Source organism: Podarcis melisellensis, assembly GCF_964234715.1.
Source record: "Podarcis melisellensis genome assembly, chromosome: 17".
In the NCBI taxonomy this organism is placed as follows: domain Eukaryota; kingdom Metazoa; phylum Chordata; class Lepidosauria; order Squamata; family Lacertidae; genus Podarcis; species Podarcis melisellensis.
In genome coordinates, this window is record NC_138534.1 from 13,862,193 (window position 1) to 13,886,458 (window position 24,266).

Below are 24,266 nucleotides of genomic sequence, written 5' to 3' on the forward strand. Positions count from 1 at the left end.
AGCACTGGATACAACCCAGCGGTTTTAATAATTTGATAGGAATGTGCTGTTGTTGTATTTACTACATTGCAACCTTTTGGAGTAAGGGACACGGTTGGTGCTGTGGGTTAAACCACAGAGCCTAGGACTTGCCGATCAGAAGGTCGGTGGTTCGAATCCCCGCAAAGGGATGTGCTCCCATTGCTCGGTCCCTGCTCCTGCCAACCTAGCAGTTTGAAAGCACGTCAAAGTGCAAGTAGATAAATAGGTACCGCTCTGGCGGGAAGGTAAATGGCGTTTCTGTGTGCTGCTCTGGTTCGCCAGAAGCAGCTTAGTCATGCTGGCCACATGACTCAGAAGCTGTACGCCAGCTCCCTCGGCCAATAAAGCGAGATGAGTGCTGCAACCCCAGAGTCTGCCACGACTGGACCTAATGGTCAGGGGTCCCTTTACCTTTAACGTTTTGGAGAAGGTTGTTGTTGTTGTTTAGTCAGTTAGTTGTGTCCGACTCTTTGTGACCCCATGGACCAGAGCACACCAGGCACTCCTGTCTTCCACTGCCTCCCACAGTTTGGTCAAACTCATGCTGGTAGCTTCGAGAACACTATCCAACCATCTTGTCCCCTTCTCCTTGTGCCCTCAGTCTTTCTCAACATCAGGGTCTTTTCCAGGGAGTCATGTCTTCTCATATGGTGGCCAAGGACTGGAGCCTCAGCTTCAGGATCTGTCCTTCCAGTGAGCCCTCAGGGTTGATTTCCTTAAGAATGGATAGGTTTGATCTTCTTGCAGTCCATGGGACTCTCAAGAGTCTCCTCCAGCACCATAATTCAAAAGCATCAACTGTTCGGCGATCAGCCTTCTTTATGGTCCAGCTCTCACTTCCATACATCACTACTGGGAAAACCATAGCTTGAACTATACGGATGTCGGCAAGGTGATGTCTCTGCTTTTTAAGATACTGTGGCTTTTTGACCCCCCCCCCCAAGGAACCAATACACCTACTTAGGAGTTTGGTATATAAATACGCAGTTAGTCAATTCTGCTCTATTATCTCATCTCCTCCATCATAACTTCCTCCACACTTTAGAGCTGGCTACACCTTTCCTCTGACCAAGACAGAAGGCAGCCCTGGAAGGATCTTTATTCTCTATGACTCCTGTTTCCCATTTGGCTCACAGCTGAAATGTCCAGTCTCTCTGGGAATATGAAAATCTAACTTGTCCAGCTTTTAGCTAGCTAGATTTCTGTCATGTATCAGATTGGACCTTATTTGTGGTATCTGTATCTTTGAAGGACCCTCCAAGTCTGCACTGGGATTATTTTCAAATGTATTAAACTGATATACAAAATGAATAAATATTAATTTCATCTAGAAGTCAGGTGCGTCAAAACACAATGTTGAAAAGATTAAGTGTAATTGAAACGGGACTTCAGTGTGTTTAAGGTTATGCCAAAACAGGGATGCTTATTTGCTTGACCTTTCATCAGATGATTCATCCTGAATCACATGATGTGTTTGGAACAACACTGGGATATTCCTATGCCTGATAAGCAAACCAATAAAACAATTTCATAGTTACCTGAATTGTACTGAATAAACAACAGCCCTTGGATAAGATACAGTAAAATGAGCAAACACTCTAGGATGCTGGAGTCTGTGATCCCCAGTTCATGTCTGAAACTAACCTTTCGGTTGGCAGAGTTTCATTTCCACCTAGTGAATAAAAATCTTTATATAGAAGCAATGAAATGAGCGCCGAAACAAGAATTAGTGGTGGCTACACGGCCAGACAGATGTTTTGTGCCATAGGCAACAATGTTTTTTTAAAAAAAAAAAATCCGAATTGGAAAAAATGTTTAAAATACCTTTCAGCAAAAAAACAGAAGCTTACCTACTAGGAATCACAGATTCGGATATCCCTAAAAAAGCAAAAGAACTTTTTCTCTACGCTATGGTTGCAGCAAAAATATTCATTGCAACAAATTGGAAAAATGATAAAGTCCCTTCTGGATCAGAGTGGATTCAAAAAATGACCGAATATGCAGAATTAGACCAGCTATCAGAATAAAAAATAAATCAAAGGAAGTATTTACCACAAAATGGGAAGTCTTTAAATTTTATTTGAAAAACAGTAATGACAGTTTGAAGTCTGTAGCAGCATTTGAATAACTTCAGTAGGAGTTTTAAATCTGATGGAAAGCCTAGGATAGAATTAATAACATTAAGCCAAAATATGCTATAATATGGCAGTGAGCAATGGATGAGTAGTAGTAGACAGGAAGTCAGCTATGTAGGAAAAAGTCATTTTTATGTTAAATGTATTGTGAATAATATTCAATGTCTTGCTGGTGGTGTTTATTTTCCTTTTCTTCTTTATTAATTGTTAGAAGGTGGTGGATTTTTGGGTATCTTCATATTTTCTTTTTGTATGTGGTGTATTAAAATGAAATAAAAACTTATTTTTTTATAAAAATGGTAAAGGTAAAGGACCCCTGGACAGTTAAGACCAGTCAAAGGTGACTATGGTGTTGCGGCGCTCATCTCGTTTTCAGGCCAATGGAGCTGGCAATTGTCCACAGACAGCTTTCCAGGTCATTTAGTCAGCAGGACTAAACACGGAGAACTGTGACGAATGCCAGAGCGCACGGAACTGCCATTTACCTTCCCGCCGCAGCAGTATGTATTTATCTACTTGCACTGGTGTGCTTTCAAACTAACAGGTTGGCAGGAGCTGGGACACAGCAATGGGAGCTCATCCCGTCGTGGGGATTTGAACTGCTGACCTTCTGATCGGCAAGCCCAAGAGACTCCATGGTTTAGACCACAGTGCCATCCGTGTCCTAGGCATGGAAATATCATCATCATCATCTATATGCAGCTGCACACCCTCAAGCCCCCTTTCACTTTAATGCCAAATGCATGAATATAGAGAGTGGGTGGGAATGTTTATTAAAGAGTGGAACATTTACAGAAAATATCTCAAAGAGCATTGTAAAAATGTGAATTCTCTGGCAGGCTTAGAACGACCCCTGTAGAGATATAGAAAACATTATAAAAATAAAAATCTGAGACAAGTTTGGAGTGATAACGAAAAGTGTGCTACAATAAAGAAACCTGGGGCCCTCGATGGTGTGATTGAAAGTCATCACAGAAGTTGTGTTGTAAGAAATCAATTTATTTTTTTGTAATTTGCATTATCCTTTGGTTTTTTTCTTTGTAGACTTTCTTTCATATATTTAATAAAGCATTAAAAAAACCAAACAAAGGTGACTATGGGGTGCGGCGCTCTTCTTGCTTACAGGCCAGCAGGACTTTAGGTCAGGCATCCCCAAACTCTCACCTCCAGATGTTTTGGGACTGCAATTCCCATCATCCCTGACCATTCGTCCTGTTAGCTAGGGATGATGGGAGTTGTAGTCCAAAGACATCTGGAGGGCCGAGTTTGGGGGTGCCTGTTTTAAGTGGTTTGATTTTAGATGCTTTTACAGTTTTTAAATAAGTTTTTATTTTCTTTTTAATTGTATTTTTATAGATGTGCTTACCGCCCCAAGCTCCATCGGGAGAAGGGCAGGATATCAGTTTATTTAAATATATAAATTTCTTCGAGAAGGTTAATAAAGAGAATTTGCAATGGGCTAATTGGCACATTCCTTTATTTTTTTGGAACAGCAACATGGGTTATGAACCACACACAGTGTAACGAACACATTTATGCCCCATTCTGTGTGCCAAGCTGTTACAGTTCTGGTGACAGAGATAAAGATAAAAAGGGGATTTCAGGATGCAAACGTTCAGGGCAAATAGAGTAATTCTAACCACAAGATGCTGTATGTGGGTGGATGTATCCGTTTTGCATCATCATTATTAAATAGCTATGACTTCTAGCACAAATCAGGAAATCTTCACTTAAGCACACACAAAACAGGAAGAATGGAGTGGCTCAGCATAACCAAATCAGAGAAACTGGTTAATAAAACATTAAAACTGACAAACACAAAATCCATACTATAAACTAGACAGGGAAAGCTTTTAGAAAGGTGGGAAGATATGAGACAGCAGAATGGAAGTTCCATTCTTAAGCAAACCTAAAAGTTTACAAGTAATTGACAACTTCAAAAAAAAAAAAATTGTTGCCTCCTGTCAATTTGATGATCTCCTTCTACAGGTCCACAATAGAAAGTGTCCTTTCATACTGCATCACGGTGTGGTACACTGGTTTGACATCATCTGATAGGAAGTGCCTACAGAGGGTGGTGAATACAGCACAAGATTATTATCGGCTGTCCTGTGAATCTGCTGGATGAAATAGCGGAAGAACGTTGCCTCAGGAAAGTGAGGAAAATTCTCAGGGATGATTCACACTCTGGCTGGCACTTTCTTGATCTCGGGCAGAAGATGTAGAAGCATGATTAGTCGCACCAACAGGGTATCCATGGGCTGTTAGGCTGCTGAATGAAAAGAAAACAACAGGGCAACTGACTTTCGGTTTTGGTGGGTGTGCATCAGTAAACAGGGGGAATTAGGACTAAGAGAGCTGAGTGAGGGGTGCTTGATTTATCTCACTGTATACAAGTTGTACAAGTGACAATAAAGTATTTCAATTCAATTTAGGGTGAATATTTTTGATTCACAAATGCACATGCAGTGGTACCTCGGGTTACAGATGTTTCAGGTTACAGACGCTTCAGGTTACAGACTCCGCTAACCCAGAAATAGTACCTTGGGTTAAGAACTTTGCTTCAGGATGAGAACAGAAATTGCATGGTGGCAGCGAGAGGTCCCATTAGCAACATTTCTATTACATCATTTACTTACCCTTGGAGATAACCCTCAAACTTTGGATATAGAATCCTTCGGACCTCGTTCTGCAAACTGCATTGAGATGGTGACTCATAGGTAGTGTAAGGTCAAAGGCTGCAAGAAGAATCAGAATCTTTCCTACCCGGTCTCTTTTTCACTCTAACCAAGAACAAATGCAGGAGGAAGTAAGCCAGATCAGGATCGCCGATTATCTGGCATGTCATGTGTTCGCTGAGTGTCCATAGAGAAAAGTTGAAGACCTATGTATCCCAAGGAGAAATTTTAGAATAGAATTTATTGCTAGTTTTGGCCATGATCCTTGAACGCTCCAGTTTCTGTCTGGAGAATGATCTATCTTGTATCATATTCCCCTTTTTGTTTTGGATAGGCAAGCATTGCAGGACCAGGCACCGGACTTCCCATACCTCAGCCCAAATAATTAGAGACCAGTGAGACTGGTTTTGGGTCAAAACAGGCCATAACTTCATTGAATACAGATGAAAGAGGTTTGGCTTGGGCGTGGGGAAATCTAAATACTTCCAGCCCACCCGCCGGAAGTGACGTGCGGTCAATCCAGGCAGGGGTTCCTGAGACTTACGTCCAATAAGGTGACCCCCGCAGGGACTGCCATCTGGGGGAGTGCATTTGGCCCTGCCCTCCCCCCTCCCAGGGCACGCAGACATGGCCACTCCACCTGGATTCCTTTAAAGGGATGCCCCAGTGTTTGGAGGCCCCACAAATAACCCAGAGATGCATTTTAAATAAAAGCACACATTCTACTCATGTAAAAACACACTGATTCCCGGACCGTCCGCGGGCCGGATTTAGGAGGCAATTGGGCTAGATCTGGCCCCCAGGCCTTAGTTTGCCTACCCATGGCTTAAACCAAGGCTGGGTGGGCAGGGGAAAAACCTGGCAAAAGAACAAAGAGGCTGTGTCCCAGGTGCTGGCTGCTTAAATGGGCAAGGGGCGGATTCAAGGGAAGCCCACCATCAGCTCCATCAGTTCCACCCCCTGGCACAGCCCAAGTCCCAGCCTGCAGCCTCATTTGCCAAAACCAGGTGCAGGCTAGGATACAGTTCCTAATAGGTGGAGAGGCTTATGCCCCCTCTGCCAATAAGGAAGGGCACAGCCAGTTTGATTTCCCACATCGGGGGCCCAGTGAAGCCTTTTCCATGCTGCAATGTTGCCACATGAAAAGGGTGAGCGAGCTTGCAGGACCAGGCATCGGGCTTCCTATTTGTTGTTTAGTTGTTTAGTCTTGTCCACCTCTTCGTGATCCCATGGACCAGACTACACCAGGCACTCCTGTCTTCCACTGCCTCCCGCAGTTTAGTCAAATTCATGCTGGTAGCTTCAATAACACTGTCCTGCCATCTCGTCCTCTGTCGTCCCCTTCTCCTTGCGCCCTCCATCTTTCCCAACATCAGGGTCTTTTCCAGGGAGTCTTCTCTTCTCATGAGGTGGCCAAAATATTGGAGCCTCAGCTTCAGGATCCTTCCAGTGAGCACTCAGGGCTGATTTCCTTAAGAATGGAGAGGTTTGAACTTCTTTCAGTCCATGGGACTCTCAAGAGTCTCCTCCAGCACCATAATTCAAAAGCATCCATTCTTCGGCGATCAGCCTTCTTTATGGTCCAGCTCTCACTTCCATACATCAGTACTGGGAAAACCATAGCTTTAACTATACGCCCATACCCCAACCCAAATAAGAAGAAACCAATGAGACTGGTTTGGGGTCAAAACAGGCCACAACTTTATTGAATACAGATGGAAAAGGTTTTATGTCTGGCATTCAGCGCAGCCAAGGCAGATTCCATGTAAAAGATGAAATTCAACTTGGTGTGTGTGTGTGAATTTGATTTAGAGGTCTACAGTACTGTTATTCAGTGGACAAAGTGAAGTTGCATGTCTTTCTAGTGCCTTACTCTGTTACCGTTCAACGGACTAATAAAGTACACATAGAAGGCCAGGGAGGGACCTGAAATCTCCCCCCACCCCCAGCAGTAAGATTTCCTAGAAGGCTGAACCACAGACGTCCCTCCCCCCACCCTCCACTGTATCTACATCAAAAAGAATGAGTAATTTCAAAACCTCTTTCTGTTATAGGACTTCTTAGAAGGAAGGTACCGCAGATGTTTTGCTCTCTGATGAAAACCCACAAGGTTTTTCCAAATAGTTTCTTTTAAGTTGGCTACAATCGAGACAATATCACAGGATGGTTTTACGATTCTGTGACATATTTAAATGGGAATCCTTATGTGTGTCCACTCCACAGATGAGCTCCTAACACATGTTTCCCTGAGATATTTTGGATAGAGACAATTGCATGCTGCTCTCAACATGTGCTTGACTTTTCCTTTGCCTAGGAACACTCTCCCACAATTGCTCCTTTTGAAAAAAATTCAATTATAATATATCAAGATTATTTTAATGCAAAGTAACTATTACAGTGCAGCATAAAATCACAGGTGCACTTATTTGATTCTATTACATTCACACTCCCAAGCGAAAGAAATAAGAGATCCTAATCTATAAATTGAAATGCAGTGGTAGAGTATAAGCAATCATTATGAAAACCCTCAAGAAAATAGTGATAGACGACGTGAAGTCTTAGCCATCCTTGCTCTGGACAGAACTTTCCCGTAGTTGTGTCTGTGCAGGTATGTGATGAGATCGGACTCTGGGAATAGGATCAGGCCCCAGGCCCAGGAACCTTTATTCTCAGACTTCAGCTATAAGAGCTGGAGATGGCTTTTTAAAAGAACAAAAACTAGGCTTCTCGGGAGGTAAAATTCTGCACCTACTAGTACCTTCTTCACTTTTTCTTTGCCCCCAAGGAATTGCAGGCCTTTTATCTACCTAGACAGGCAAGCCATAAATAATTTGCGGATAATGTAGCTATGCTCCAGGTGGTTGTTTTTCTTCCATTTATTCTGAATACAATAGGAGATGCAGTCTTATCATTTTTTTTAAGGTGGGACATGCCCTTTTGGACCAGCCAAGGGTGCAGCATACAAGTCTGCCTGCATTTTTGTGGTTTAGAACTAAACCAACGAGTTCACTCGACAATGTAGCAGCCAGGCCTAGAACAGCCCGTTGTGGGTGGACTCAGGGTTTATAATCATATTTTTCAATATTATCTAAAGACCGTGAGGTGATCATGCTCCTTTATGACGTAGTTTGGCAAAGGGATTGTTGTTTTAAAGAAACCGAACCTCTGATTTAGATCGTCTTCTCCATAAACACAGATATATGAAGTAGCTTGAACTGGCCCAGTTTAATAAGATCTTGTGACATGAGCCTCTCATCCCACCAACATTTTCTGATAGCAACCAAACTTTAATCACATTTATAGTCCAGGTTTTCTCCAGGGAGCTCAGGATAACATAAGGCCATCCTATTTTATCATCCTGAAATCCTGAGAGGTTAAGCCAGTGGCGACTAGCTTTGGTCCAAGTGGGAGAGCCGCAAGGTTCTGTCCCAGGTCCGCTGTTGTTCAGCATCTTTATAAATGACTTGGATGAAGGAACTGAGGGGATGCTCATCTGATTTGCAGATGATGGCAAACTGGGAGGGGTAGCTAATGCAGCAGAAGACAGACTCAGGATTCAAGGAAACCTTAATTGGAGAACTGGGCCCAAACTAAGACCTGAATTTCAATAGGGGCAAGTGTCGGGTTCTGTACTTAGTTAGGAATATCCAGCTACATCAATATAAGATGTGGAGACACCTGGCTTGCCAGTAGTACAAGCGAAAAGGATCTAGGGGTCTTAGTAAAAAAAAAAGTTAATTGTCCTACCTGGTGGCAAGTCCTGCTGGTGTATGCAGTACAGTGGTACCTTGGTTCTCGAATATTGAATATTTGTTTAAGGCAAGTTTGCTGTCGATCTTCACCCTTGGCCAGAACATTGTCTATTTGCTGTAAGGAAACTGTACAGTGGTACCTCTGGGTATGAACGGGGTCCGTCCTGGAGTCCTGTTTGCATCCTGAAGCGAACGCAACCCGTGTCTGTGCATGCGCGGGTCGCGATTCACCGCTTCCATGCATGCGTGTGACATCATTTTGACCGTCTGCTCATGCGCGAGTGGAGAAACCCGAAAGTAATGCATTCCGTTACTTCTAGGTAGCCACGGAGCGCAACCTGAATGCGCTCAACCTAAAGCAACTTCAACCTGAGGTATGACTGTACAGTGATACCTTGGGTTACATACGCTTCAGGTTACAGACGCTTCAGGTTACAGACTCCGCTAACCCAGAGATAGTACCTCAGCTTAAGAACTTTGCTTCAGGATGAGAATAGAAATCGTGCTCTAGCAGCGCGGTGGCAGCAGGAGGCCCCATTAGCCTAAGTGGTACTTCAGGTTAAGAACAGTTTCAGGTTAAGAACAGACCTCCGGAACGAATTAAGTACTTAACCCGAGGTACCACTGTATCTACAACTGAAACTGCATTCTACTCCCGGGGGAGGTTGTGTTTTTTCTTCCTTGGAGGTTTTTAAGCAGAGCTTGGATGGCCGTCTGTCATGGATGCTTCATTTGAGATTCCTGCCTTGCAGCAATTGGACAAGATGATCTTCGGAGTCCCTTTTGACTCTACAGTTCTATGATTCTAAGTCTAGCCCTCTGCCCACTGCATGGAGCAGAGTCATGGGGGTATTTATAGGAAGCACTTGTCTGCTAATTATACAATAGATAGATAAGGTAAATTTACTAAGTCTGTTTCTACCTTTCTGCTTTGGCCTCACTTGGAGGTTACCCGTGATGATTTTCAGGGTCGTTGGACTGAAAGGCTTTCCCCACCCCTGTGGCTTGGGTTTGAGTCACCCTGACGGATCGCAGTGGCACTATGAAAACACTTTATTCCAGCAGAACAATGACTGCTTAACAGGGCTTGCTGTAATCATAAAATAAAGCTCACCTAGGCTTAGAACCCAGCCTGCTTTGAGTGACAGGACTTAATTGTTCAACATGTTAGGACCAATTTTAACATTTGGCATCATGACCAGGGAAAGGGTTATTGTGCCCTGTACTTTTTGAGTTGCACCTGGGAAAGCAGCATGCAGGAATGCTGCCAGAAAGAAGCAGAGCCCTCTGCATATTCAAAACCAGTGTCTTAGGAGAAGGGTAGGACCTAGCATTGTCCTTTCCATTATGTTTTTTCTGTGTGCAAGGCAGTTGTCAGCGACAAAACACACAAGCATATAGGAACCTGAACCTGCAATGTAATGTACAGCTCAGGACAGCCTGAGTGTTCGGAACAGACTCTGGGGCTAAAAACCCCAGAGAAATCTTGTTTAGGAACAGCATGGGAAGTTGGTGAGGTCAGGCTCTTCCCAGCACCTCCGAGACCAGTATTGAGGGGTAAACTACACTTCCCAGAATTCTTTGGGGGAAGTTATGTGCTTTAAATCTAAGGTAAAGGTAAAGGGGCCCCTGACCATTAGGTCCAGTTGTGGCCGACTTTGGGGTTGCGGCGCTCATCTCGCTTTATTGGCAGAGGGAACTGGCGTACAGCTTCCAGGTCATGTTAAATCTAAGGAGTGTATGACAAAAATAAGGACATATTATTTTACAGTGGTGCCTCGCAAGACAAAATTAATTCGTTCTGCGAGTTGTGTCGCCTTGCGATTTTTTCGTCTTGCGGAGCGCGGATTCGCTGGGTATTAACGGCTTTAAGAAAAAGGAAGCAAACTCGCAAGACGTTTTCGTCTTATGAAGCAACGCAAAAAACGAAAATCCCTTTCGTCTTGCGCGTTTTTCGTCTTGCGTGGCATTCGTCTTGCGAGGTACCACTGTATTTAAAAATGTTCAGGGGTACTCTCATTTTCCTACTCATATTGAAATGGTGCCCCTCAATGAGGCCAAATGTAGATTCACAAAATGTTATTATTATTCCCTGCCCACCTGACTGGGTTACCACAGCCACTCTAGGCAGCTTCCAACATATATAAAAAGTAAAAAACTAAAAGAACCGCCCTCCCAAAAAAACTTCTCTATGCAGGGCTGCCTTCAAGATGTCTTCTAAAGTTTGTATAGTTACATATCTCCTTGGCTTGGGGGGGTCGAATAACTTCATACCCTCCAACATTTCTCTGGTAAACATAGGGACGTCCTAAGGAAAAGCAGGACACTCTGAGATCAAATCAGAAACTGGGACGGCTTCTGTAAATGTGACGCTGTCCCTGGAAAATAGGGGCACTTGGAGGGTCTGGTTTTTTGACATATTGATTGTTTCAAAACAGGCCTGGTTCTTTATGAATCGAAACCCCTGCATTAAAACCACCAGCTGTTTCTTAAGTCCAGGTCTTAAGCACATTTTTTAAAAGCACCCTGTTATTTAATTTCCTCTTCATTGTGAAATCAGATACTTTGTTTTCAGTTAAGAATAAGAAGTCATAAGCAGAGTGGACGAAGAATGAGGAAGGGGTGCCTGAATTATACATTCGTCAGATTTCTAACCCCACCCCAAAGAGCAGCAATGTTTTAACTGGCACAGCTGAGGTATGGAAAGGACACTTCGAATTTCATCATTCTGAGCTGATTAAGAGAGATCTGGAATGTATCTAGATTTTTAAGAGCATGTAAAGTACCATCTTTTTTTAAGATGACCATGTGCAAGAATGAGCTTATCTTTTTTGTTGAGTTATGTGAAGATCCTACTTGAAACAATAACTTTTCAAAACTGAGTTTTTAAAGGTCTTACACACTTTTCAAATGGTTTCAGCAGCAGAAATGTAATCAGGCACATAGAATTTTAGAATCGTAATTATTCTATAGATAACATATTTATTGTGTGACCAGGCGGTGACAGCCCCAGCCCCCAGGGATCATAACGAAGGAATAAAGACTCTGACAACGTTATATGGAATTGAAATTAGGCCAAAACTTCATTAAACTTCTATAAATAATGTATTTCTTACTGCACAGGTTTCAAAATTTGCCTTGGCTGCAAGTAAGTTGAGAGCTGGGCATCAAGACAAGTATTATAATGGGGAGTGTGAAATGTGGAGTTCTTAACTTATGCAGGTGCGATTTTGCATTTTTGTATGTCTGTTTTGCTGTTGTTGCTGTTCAGTTTAAAACCAATAATTTGCATTCTGTGCATTGGGGCCAGCTGTGACGGCTTACAGCTTTTAGCAACAAAGATTTCATTCATTCATTCATTCAGAATCATAGAATTGGAAGGGATCCTCGGAGTTATTTAGTCCAACCCCTTGCAGTGCAAGAAATTCAGCTAAAGCACCCATGACAGATGGCCACCCAAGCTCTGCTTAAGAACCTCTAAGGAAGGAGACTCAGCCCCCTCCAACATTGCTCAGGTGAAAACAGGCACATTCTATTCTACGGCGGTATCAGTGCTTGAGCACTCTCTCCTGGTCAAGTACAAAAGTTATTCAAGGAAATACAAAAAACAGCATAATTCCAAGCACAAAAATCTTTGGATTTATGGAAGCCTGAGGGGAAAGAAAACCCCAAATCAATAAATACAACTAACTAGCAGTGATACTGATGCAGAACAGAATGCCACTAATTTCATCAGAGGAATGTTGGAGGGTATAGAATCAGCTTCTTCTTCTTCTTCTTCTTCTTCTTCTTCTTCTTCTTCTTCTTCTTCTTCTTCTTCATACCTCACCCATCTGCTGGGTCTCCCCAGCCGCTCTGGGTGGCTCCCAACAGAATATTAAATATAATATAAAACACAATAAAACATCAAACATTAAAAACTTCCCTAAGTTGCCTTCAGATGTCTTCTAAAAGTCAGGTAGTTGTTTATTTCTTTGACGTCTGATGGGAGGGCGTTCCACAGGGAGGGTGCCACCACCGAGAAGGCCCTCTGCCTGGATCCCTGTAACCTCACATCTCGCAATGAGGGAACTGCCAGAAGACCCTCAGATCTGGACCTCAGGGTCCGCGATGGACAATGGGGGTGGAGACTCTCCTTCAGGTGCCCGGCAGGCTGTGCCTAGTGGTATGGAAATCTGTGCATCAAACTCATCCCTTAAAAAGCCAGCCTGCCTCCAAAGTGTGCAGTACAGATATAGGGGATGAAGCTTTGCCTAAAACTCCTTTGGGAGCAAATGCACCAGGGCCTGTTTGCAAGGGCCCCACTTTGCCGGCAGGCATCATACCAGAGATGGCCTTTGCCAGCTCAGTCAAAGAGGCCTCTGGCAACAGGGTGGTCCAAAGCTGTCAACTTTTTCCTTTTTCTTGCGAGGAATCCTATTCGGAATAAGGGAATTTCCCTTTTGAAAAGGGAAAAGTTGACAGCTATGGGGTGGTCAGAGGATGAGCAATATCCCCAGTCTGACTCTTTGGCCTGACGCCATTTGCAGGCTCTCAGGACCAGACCCCAGATAGAGAGGTCTCCTGGTGAGTAAGGTAGAAGTTTTATGGACCACAGCAACCCCCCCCCTCAACCCTCTGGTGTTACCCCAAGTACCCGAACAGGAAAAATGGGTAAGATAGACTCAGCTCTCTTTAAGGTCTTCATTTCATCTCCTATCCCCAACTGAGATCTCTCTACATCAGCATCACACCTATCCTGCTGGCTATGTCCGTTACAATGGCCAAATCCAGAACAGCTTTGTGTATACCCATAAATGGATCAAGAATGATGTGGTGCTTCTCCTCTTTGAAATGAGGAACAACAACAGACTAAATAATATATAGCCTTGGTTCAGAATGTAATAGTCTGATAAGGTATGCAAGTGTTGAGGAAATGATACATTCCATTCCAAAGGAATAAAGCTATCTTTTAAAAAATCTGCAAACAGGGTTGCTCTATTGGGCTGCATTCCTGACAGTATTTCGCGTTGACAATAGCCATTCCATTGTAATTGATGCTTCGTACCCCAAACGCATTTCAAAAGCAATTTTACTTCTTCGCATTTTTGATGAGAAAATCAAAATCCCAGCCTTAGTTATATAACATGCCTTACAGTTCTGACACAAATGTAAGAAAACTATTCAAAAATATGACAGAAGGCCTTAACAGATATCAGACAAAACACAGGGCAGAGAGAGGTCACTAACCTAAAATGTATGTTTAGGGCAGGCTTCCTCAAACTTAGCCCTCCAGATGTTTTTGGCCCACAACTCCCATGATCCCTAGCTAGCAGGACCAGTGGTCAGGGATGATGGGAATTGTAGTCTCAAAACATCTGGAGGGCTAAGGTTGAGGAAGCCTGGTACTGTATAGGTGAATTCCTGCATTTACTTAAGCATGTTCCAAGATGGACATGCCCTCCAGCTTTTCTCTCTCGATTTTGAAAACTGAGAACGGTTCCCGAGTTCATTTTGAACTCTTTGGCAAAGAAGCAGTTGTTTCTCAGAGAACATAATTGAGAAATTCAGGGTTTTAGTGTGACTGGGCAGTAACATGTCAACCCAAAAGCCAGTACAGTGGTACCTCGGGTTAAGTACTTAACTCGTTCCGGAGGTCCGTTCTTAACCTGAAACTGTTCTTAACCTGAAGCTCCACTTTAGCTAATGGGGCCTCCTGCTGCTGCTGCGCTGCTGCTGCACGATTTCTGTTCTTATCCTGAAGCAAAGTTCTTAACCTGAAGCACTATTTCTGGGTTAGCGGAGTCTGTAACCTAAAGCGTATGTAACCTGAAGCGTATGTAACCCGAGGTACCACTGTATAGAACACAGCAGTGAACTGTAAGTTAACTGTGGATTTTGGAAATTCTTTTCATTTCGACACATGCTACAGATTTCCTTTAAAAATTAAAATTAAAATAAATCATGCTTAGATGCCATATACTGGGAATAACCAAACGGCTGCAGGAGAAAAGGAAGCATGATAGACAGCGGCAATGAGACTAGCAGGCCAGCTGGCCAGCTCTCTTTCCCTCCATGCCTATGTGGGTGTGGTGGAATGTCCAGGATGCAAAGTGCATTACGTTCTAGCCCATTTGTTTGCTAGAGATTAAAGAGGAAATAATTTGGCCTTCCAGATAGCATCTAACACCAAATAGGCTTCAAACTGAACATCTGTGTCAGATGTACCGGCTATATTTTTTACCATAAAAGGGACTTTCATCGGTGGATGATATCTTTGTATTTTAGAACAGGGGGGAGAGAAGAAGACACTATGCAAAGCCAAGGACAATTACTGTTTTGAATGAAGTGGGTTGGGGGTTTTTTTGCATCCTGGTAATTAGGTAAAGGGACCCCTGACCATTAGGTCCAGTCGCGGACAACTCTGGGGTTGCAGCGCTCATCTCGCTTTATTAGCCGAGGGAGCCGGCGTACAGCTTCCGGGTCATGTGGCCAGCATGACTAAGCCGCTTCTGGCGAACCAGAGCAGCACACGGAAACGCCGTTTACCTTCCCGCTGGAGTGATACCTATTTATCTACTTGCACTTTGATGTGCTTTCGAACTGCTAGGTTGGCAGGAGCAGGGACCGAGCAATGGGAGCTCACCCCGTCGCAGGGATTTGAACCGCCGACCTTCTGATCGGCAAGTCCTAGGCTCTGTGGTTTAACCCACAGTGCCACCTGCGTCCCTCCATGGTGCTCTGTAGGAGGTCAAAATTTGCCCCCACCCCAGCCTCTCAACTCTCATTCTGTTCAGCTTACTACTTCAAAAGTTGTGGCGCCCCGCAAGTCCCCTAGGCTTGGCACTCAATGCGGAGGAACCACTCACGCAGCCCTGAGTCTGCCCCTGCTACTTTCATGTTTCAGAGAGGCATGTGAATAGTGAGCAGCAGTGCGGGGGTGAAGCAGGACCAGGTTTTGGGGGTCAGCAGTGAACCCCTGACAGCTGCCTTCTTCTTATTCAAATAAAATAAAATCTTAGACCAGCATACAGTCATTTAAAATCTGAAAAACGATTTGAAAAACTAAGAAGAATCAAAAGTCTATAAAAATCTAAAGGAAGCAAGGAAAGTCTAAACAGGCATGGCCAAACTTGGCCCTCCAGATGTTTTGGGACTACAACTCCCATCATCCCTAGCTAACAGGACCAATGGTCAGGGATATTGGGAACTGTAGTCCCAAAACATCTGGAGGGCCAAGTTTGGCCATGCCTGGGAAGGGTTAGGAACATTAGACAGGAGTGGCAGAACATAAGAGGTTAGTATATATAAGACTATAGCCAGGGCTGGATTTAGATTTAATGAGGCCCTAAGCTACTGAAGGTAATGGGGCCCTTTATATGTCCAGCTGTCCTTTGTGAACAACAAATTGTCACTTTTTTGTGTTGAATATATGCTGTACGGTAATTTATGGACTTCCTGGGTATCTCAATCCATTTGCACATGTTGCCATGCAACCAGTCCATGCAGAATGAAGGCACCCTATATATAGAAAGGGGCAAACCAGGGATATTTGAGGGAGCAGGCTAGCAGGTGGGGCCCATGACTTCCATCATAGTGAGCCTGCACAACAAAAAACACTGTTGCTGGATGTAGGTTTTATGTATTTGTTTCTTATCTTTTATTTTGGAAATGTACATCCAGTGTTGTTTTTCTTCTTTACATTTTTTGGGGGTCCCCAAGAGAGTGGGGCCCTAAGCTATAGCTTGCTTAGCTTATATGTAAACCCGGCACTGACTATAACTATCAGTCTACAGAGCACTCTGATATGAGTGCTCATTAAATCTAGTTTGTGGCACAGGTCATCGCCCGACAAATTTTGAGCGCTGTTGTGCAGAATCTGGCAAGGTCGTATGTTGTAGTAGGGTTGGTATCTGAAAGCAACAAGAAGGTATAGAATTGTCCTGTGCACCCTGAGTACTTATGCAGTGATGGTAAGATGAAGCTAGTACAAAAGTCTCTGTAATACAATGACTGCAGAAGCACATGCTCTGTTGTTTCTATGTGTCCAGAGTCACAGGGGCATTGCTCTTCTAATTTTGTCCCTGGCACCAGCCCTGCTCCATAGATTGTCATGTGACAAGATTGTCAACTCCTGATATTATGGCCAAGGCATGGAGTTGTGGCCAGACAGTAAGGTTAAAGGGACCCCTGACCATTAGGTTCAGTCGCAGACGATTCTGGGGTTGTGGCACTCATCTCACTTTACTGGCCGAGGGAGCCGGCGTACAGTTTCCGGGTCATGTGGTCAGCATGACAAAGCCACTTCTGGTGAACCAGAGCAGCACATGGAAATGCTGTTTGCCTTCCCGCCGGAGTGATACCTATTTATCTACTTGCACTTTGACGTGCTTTCGAACTGCTAGGTTGGCAGAGCAGGGACCGAGCAACGGGAGCTCACCCCGTCGTGGGGATTTGAACCGCCGACCTTCTGATCAGCAAGTCCTAGGCTCTGTGGTTTAACCCACAGCGCCACCCATGTCCCTCGGCCAGACAGTAGCTGTTTCCAAATTACCTCCACCTGGAGATGTTCAAATAATATACAGCAGGTGTGAAGAACCTTTGGCCCTCCAGATGTTTGCTAAACTACAAATCCCATCTGACCTCTCAAATATGACCAGTGACCAGGGTTGGCTGAAGTTGTAGCAACACACAGAGGGCTAAAGGATCCCCACACCTGATACATAATGAAATATTCTTCACATTGTTGTCATTCCACTGACCTCCAGCCTTAGGTGATACACATCGTGAGTTCATGTTTGAAAAACTCCAGCAACCAGGTTGTGTAGTAGTGACACCCAGCAAAGCAAACATGTTTATCGAGGTCGCCTTAATTCAATATGTCACACAAAAAAAGTCCCTTCGTAACGGCAGTGCCTTTTGTCTCCATGTGAGAACCCTGTGCACTTGCCACCTAAACAAGACAGAAGAAGAGCTTAATCAGGAAATAGGAACTCATGGCAAATATTTGCCTCTACATAAGGAAACAGGTTCATGATATGTTCTCTGTCTGGAAAGGCTGTGCAAGGTAACTAGGAGCTAAATGAGTCCATAAGTCGTATGTTTGCAGGAAGACACACCTTCTTTTTATTTTTCAGCTTTTGTTTAATTCAAACTGGCTTATTTATTTATTTATTTTTAATACTGTTTTTATTTACAGTGGTACCTCGGGTTAAGTATTTAATTCGTTCCGGAGGTCTGTTCTTAACATGAAACTGTTCTTAACCTGAAGCACCACTTTAGCTAATGGGGCCTCCTGCTGCTGCCGTGCCGCCGGAGCACGATTTCTGTTCTTATCCTGAAGCAAAGTTCTTAACCTGAAGCATTATTTCTGGGTTAGCGGAGTCTGTAACCTGAAGCGTATGTAACCTGAAGCGTCTGTAACCCGAGGTACCACTGTATTTTCATGGCACAGAAGATAACTTTTTTGTTTTGTTTTTATAAAAAAAAATACTTTGCAGATTTAAACATTATCATCACATAAACCATAAAAAACAAATACAGTTAAAATAAAAATAGAAAATAGAAGATCAAACATTTTCACACCTTATTAAATCCATATTTTGGGATTACTCAGTTCTCTTGACTTCCCTCCGCTGGCTCTTTTGTATTTTCTTATATGGTACATATCTATAATTTCCTTATCCTTAATTGTTTCCAATGTTTAAAACAACAACAACAACCCTGCTATTGTATTGGAAATGAAGCAGTCTGACCAGCCCCAAACTACTGAAAATGGGACTGCATATGAATTCCCTGCAATAGTATCATGAGCACAAAAGGGCAACTGCAGAGGCTCTGAGACCATTTTATGTACCCAGGCTTTTGAATCTTTGAGATCATACCTGTGTGTGATTTCAGCCTCTACTGTAGAGCTCATCTTTTAGTGGGATGGGGTAGATTCTGGTCCTTTTCATTGTGTTGTTGGATGAGCACTTTAGGAAATGTTTTGTACATTGTTTTCTTCCTTTTCTTTTACCTGGTTTTTAACTGATTTTAACTGGTTTTTAACTGATTTTCTTCCTTTTCTTTTACCTGGTTTTTAACTGGTTTTGTATTTTGTTTAGTTGTTAAGTCACTTAATTGTGTATGTGTGTATAGATAGATTAGATAGATAGATGATAGATAGATAGATAGATAGATATAGATAGATATAGATAGATATAGATAGATGATAGATAGATAGATATAGATGATAGATAGATAGATAGATAGATAGATAGATAGATGATAGATAGATGATAGATAGATGATAGATAGATGATAGATAGATGATAGATAGATGATAGATAGATGATAGATAGATGATAGATGATAGATAGATGATAGATAGATGATAGATAGATGATAGATAGATAGATAGATAGATAGATAGATAGATAGATAGATGATAGATAGATAGATAGATAGATAGATAGATATAGATAGATAGATAGATAGATGATAGATAGATAGATATAGATGATAGATGATAGATGATAGATAGATAGATAGATGATAGATAGATGATAGATAGATGATAGATAGATGATAGATAGATAGATGATAGATGATAGATAGATGATAGATAGATGATAGATAGATAGATAGATATAGATAGATAGATAGATATAGATAGATAATTGATAGATAATAGATAGATGATAGATAGATGATAGAAAGATAGATAGATGATAGATAGATAGAAAGATAGATAGATGATAGATAGATAGATAGATGATAGATAGATGATAGATAGATAGATAGATGATAGATAGATAGATAGATGATAGATAGATAGATGATAGATAGATAGATGATAGATAGATGATGTTGTTTAGTCGTTTAGTCGTGTCCGACTCTTCGTGACCCCATGGACCAGAGCATGCCAGGCACTCCTGTCTTCCACTGCCTCCCTCAGTTTGGTCAAACTCATGCTGGTAGCTTTGACAACACTGTCCAACCATCTCGTCCTCTGTCGTCCCCTTCTCCTTGTGCCCTCCATCTTTCCCAACTTCAGGGTCTATTCCAGGGAGTCTTCTCTTCTCATGAGGTGGCCAAAGTCTTGGAGTCTCACCTTCAGGACCTGTCCTTCCAGTGAGCACTCAGGGCTGATTTCCTTAAGAATGGATAGGTTTGATCTTCTTGCAGTCCATGGGACTCTCAAGAGTCTCCTCCAGCACCATAATTCAAAAGCATCAATTCTTCCATGATCAGCCTTCTTCATGGTCCAGCTCTCACTTCCATACATCACATATTGTTATTGCAATATTGCAATATTGCACATATTGCAAGCAAGTGCAATTTGAAAAAAAGAATAAATAATAATTCTGCAGGTTCCTCATAGCACAAATGTCATGGGGCCAAGTGGTAGCCTCCCAGCACAACTTACAGAAATTCCCTCATAATGTCGTACCCACCTCACAGAGCCTATCCAGAAGGCTACCAGGAAATAAATAATAATAATAATAATAATAATAATAATAATAATAATAATAATAATAGTAACAAATTAATTAATAAATCACCTTCCACACACACATTTCAAGGTGATCTACAAGATACAATAAAAACAGCTGAAAAGCAGTTAAAAACAACAGAGAAGATAACAGCATATAAATTTCAAGACAATGTAAGGTTGACACACACAGCAGTGGTTTCCTGAAAGTGCAGACAATGGGTGACTCTTATCTTGATAGGAATGCTACTCCACAGAACAGGAGCAGTCACACCAAAAGCCCTGGTGCGAGGTGCTGCAGAGCATGCTTCTGAGATCTCCGCAACTTGCAAATGAGCTCTTCACAGACTGCAATGCCCTAGTGGGTATCAAGAGAAGGTAAAACGCAGGTGGTACTGTGGTCTAAACCACAGAGCCTAGGGCTTGCCGATCAGAAGGTCGGCGGTTCAAATCCCCATGATCGGGTGAGCTCCCATTGTTCTGTCCCAGCTTCTGCCAACCTAGCAGATCGAAAGCACACCAGTACAAGTAGATAAATAGGTACCGCTCCGGCGGGGAGGTAAATGGCATTTCCATGCACTCTGTTTTCCGTCACGGTGTTCCATTGCGCCAGAAGCGGTTTAGTCCTACTGGCTACATGACCCGGAAAGCTGTCTGTGGACAAACGCCAGCTCCCTCGGCCTGAAAGTGAGATGAGCGCTGCAACCCCATAGTCCCCTTTGACTGGACTTCACCATCCGGGGGGTGATGGCCTGGGATTCCGATTCACAGGCTGAACCAGAGGAATCCCAGCCTGCACAGGAGTCCCCGCCTCCAGGGCCGGCTGAACTGGGGCAAGGCCTAGATTCTGAGGAGCCTGCACCTGTGTCAGATCCTCAGGAGCAGGCGCCAGGTGAAACCATTCTGGCCCCAGAGGTGCTTGAGGACTCAGTGTCTACAGGTGAGCCTCCTCCGGGGCCCAGTAACCCTTCAGCCTCTCCTGAACTGCAGAGGCTTAGGGCAGAGAAGCGAAGGGAACTGGTTGCTCCCAGGAGGAGTGCTCGCCTTAAGGGCAGAGGAGGCGGGGCTCCTGGGGGCCGGGACCGCCCCTGGCCTTAGAAGAAGATAAAGGTCAGTCAGCCCGGTCCCAGGTTGCAGGAGCAACGTCGTTGTTGGCTTCAGACCTTCCAGTGTTCTTGTTCCCTGCCCGGCCTCCTGCTCCTGACCTTCCAGCGTTCCTGTTCCCTGCCCGGCCTCCTGCTCCTGACCTTCCAGCGTTCCTGTTCCCACCCGGCTCCCAGCTTCGGACCTTCCAGTGTTCCTGTTCCCTGCCTGGCCTCCTGCTTCTGACCTTCCAGCGTTCCTGTTCCCCGCCCGGCTCCCTGTTTCGGACCTCGCCTCTCATCTTGTGAACTCTGACTACGATAACGGTACCTTCCCCCCGGGACCAGCACACGGGGTCCTTTACCTTTACCTTACCTTTATCAATATGAGTTGCAGGAGAATTAGCAGAACTTTTCTTGCTCTGTTGCTGTTCATGCTACACACCTTAGGTGGAAGAGAGTAGGACCTTAAGCAGCACAGATTCAACAGGGAGGAAGGGCACTGACTGGTGACCCTAGTTGCAAATGACAACTCAGAATTCATCTGTTCAGGGAGGGGTGGGAAGAAGTGACCAGGGAGGTGCTTTGAGCAGCTTTCCTGTTAGGAAGAGCACATGACAAAAGGATGCATCAAGAATGTTGGAATATGACTTCCCCACTCACACCTGTGCTGGTCTCATGGGTTTCAGTGAGGTGAGGTCCAAGTCCAGTCTGAGGTCGAGGGAGCAGTGTGGAGGCAGTCCATCAAAGCTGAAGCTGGGTCCAAGGCAGGGAGTCGGGTGAGGTCAGGACAGGGTGCAGGCAGGAACTGGCTACCGACGAAGTTGCTCCCACAACTTGGGACTGGGGCTGGCTGGCTTTTATCTGCTCCGAGGCATAGGGCGGCCCCAGTCCACAGGTGACTCACCTTCCTGGCCTGGAGGCGAGCACTCTTCCTGCGGGAACTTAGTTCCCTCCGCCTCTCTGCCCTGAGCTTCTGCAGCTCAGGAGAGGCTGGAGGGTTACTGGACCCAGAGGCAACCTCAGCTTCCTCTGACGGGGCTGAGAGTGGAGCACCTGCAGGCAATGGGTCCTCCATCACCTCAGGGGCCAGAGCAGACTCAGCTGGTGCCTGCACCTGAGGATCCAGCACAGGTGAGGACCCTTCGGGCTCAGGCCCCAGCCCCGACTCAGCTGGTTCTGGAGGCGGGGAATCCTGTGCAGGCTGGGATTCCTCAGGTTCAGCCTCTGAGTCTGAATCCCAGGCCAGTGGCGTAGAGTGGGTTATCAGCACCCGGGGCAAGGCAAGTAATTTGCGCCCCCTAACCCACGGATTTGCGCCCCCTAACCCGTGGATTTCCCTAACCCCCAGATGTTGCGCCCGGTGCGGCCGGCCCCCCCTGCACCCCCCACGCTACGCCACTGTCCCAGGCCATCACAACACCTGAGAAATAAACAACTTTAATCTAACCAGGAAAAGCCTGGTGACATAATGCACACAAGGCATCTTAGTTTCCGTGCTTATCTTTTTTGGCAGACAACTGATTGGGCGTTATGACTTTGAATGGTTTCTGTGGGTGAGAAACTGAAATTATGATGTATTCTCTTGGCAAAGACCACAGCTCATGGCAGAGCACACACTTTGTGTGCCAAAGGTTCCAGGTTCAGCCCCTAACATCCCCAGATTTGAGCAGGGGACTGCCTTACACTAGGAACATAGGGTTGGAGGGCCAACTCCCATCTCTTGCGGGGGCTCAGTTAGTACCAGCACCATCCTCAAGAGTTTTGGTATAACCTTTGACACCTCCCTTTCCATGGAGGCACAGGTTGCAGCCACAGCAAAGGTGGCATTTTCCCACCTCCGCCATATTAAGCAGTTGGTCCCTTACCTTTCCCACCCTGATCTGGCCACAGTGATCTGTGTGATGGTCACCTCCAGGCTTGATTATTGTAATTCGGTCTACACAGGGCTGCCATTGAAGCTGACCCAGAAACTCCACCGGGTGCAGAATGCCACGGTGAGGCTCCTTACAGGGCCCTTGCCGTGGGATCACATTCATCCAGTGCTTTGCCAGCTGCACTGGCTCCCGGTGGAGTACAGGGTCAGGTTTAAGGTGCTGGTTTTGACCTTTAAAGCCCTATGTGGCCTAGGACCCACAAACCTACGGGACCACCTCTCCTGGTATGCCCCGTGGAGGACCTTAAGGTCCACAAATGACAACATTTTGGAGGTCCCAGGTCGCAAGGTTGTTAGATTGGTCTCAACTAGGGCCAGGACCTTTTCAGTACTGGCCCCGACTTGGCGGAACGCTCTGTCACAAGAGACTAGGGCCCTGTGGGACTTGACATCTTTCCGCAGGGCCTGCAAGACAGAGCTGTTCTGCCTGGCCTTTGGTTTGGACTCAGTCTGACCCTTATGTTTCCCTCCCCTTATGGTTTTGATCTATGGGCTACGTTTAAAATGAGGCTGCATTTAAATTGCATTTTAGCCTGTATTTTAAATTGGTTTTTTCCCCTATTATGATTTTACTGTAATTTTACTGGCATTAGCCGCCCTGAGCCTGGCTCTGGCCGGGGAGGGCGGGGTATAAATAATTATTATTATTATTATTATTATTATTATTATTATTATTATTATTATAAAATACTGGGGACTGTAGTTTTTTCAGGGTGATGAAAAGTGAAGCAGAGCAGTCTTTATACTGCATTAGTTAATGCAGGTCACTTTTGTCTCAAGCTCCGCCTATCATTGGCTCTGTTTCATAAAATTACACACCTCATTTTTATTTTTATTTTTAAAGCCCTCCAAGTGGTTTACATAAAAAGCTGTAACAATAAAATCATCAGTATGGGAAACTAACAACCTTAATGTAAGACTTCTGGAGAGTTCAAAGAACAATAGGCTAAAAAGCAGATTAAAAGATGTGTCAGTTTTCCAAACACCCGGGTAGGCTTGTCTTAACAGAAATGCTTTTGCAGGACACCAGAAAGTGAAGAATACAGTGAAGTTGCCTGCCTTGAAACCAGTGGAACCTGTACTTATGATAAAATGTGGGTTAGCTGGCAGACACTGGGATTTGAAAAAACAATCATTCCTGCAGAGTGGAAATGGCTAGGTGAGAATTGACTCAGACCTTTCCTGCTCTCTTAACCCACCCATCCAC

The 24,266-nt window shown here is 44.3% G+C and overlaps 1 long non-coding RNA gene across 2 annotated transcripts in view; it reads right to left on the reverse strand.

Moving 5' to 3' along the window:
- LOC309360375 overlaps positions 1–24,266 on the reverse strand; it is a 62,579-nt gene that overhangs the window by 5,346 nt on the left and 32,967 nt on the right. The window contains exon 3 of one of the 2 annotated variants that reach the window (XR_014164067.1): positions 21,483–21,494. The exons of the other annotated variant lie outside the window; for it this stretch is intronic. This is a non-coding gene — a long non-coding RNA (uncharacterized lncRNA). Of the gene's footprint in view, positions 1–21,482; positions 21,495–24,266 lie in introns of those variants that run through there. 2 annotated transcript variants of the gene reach the window in all.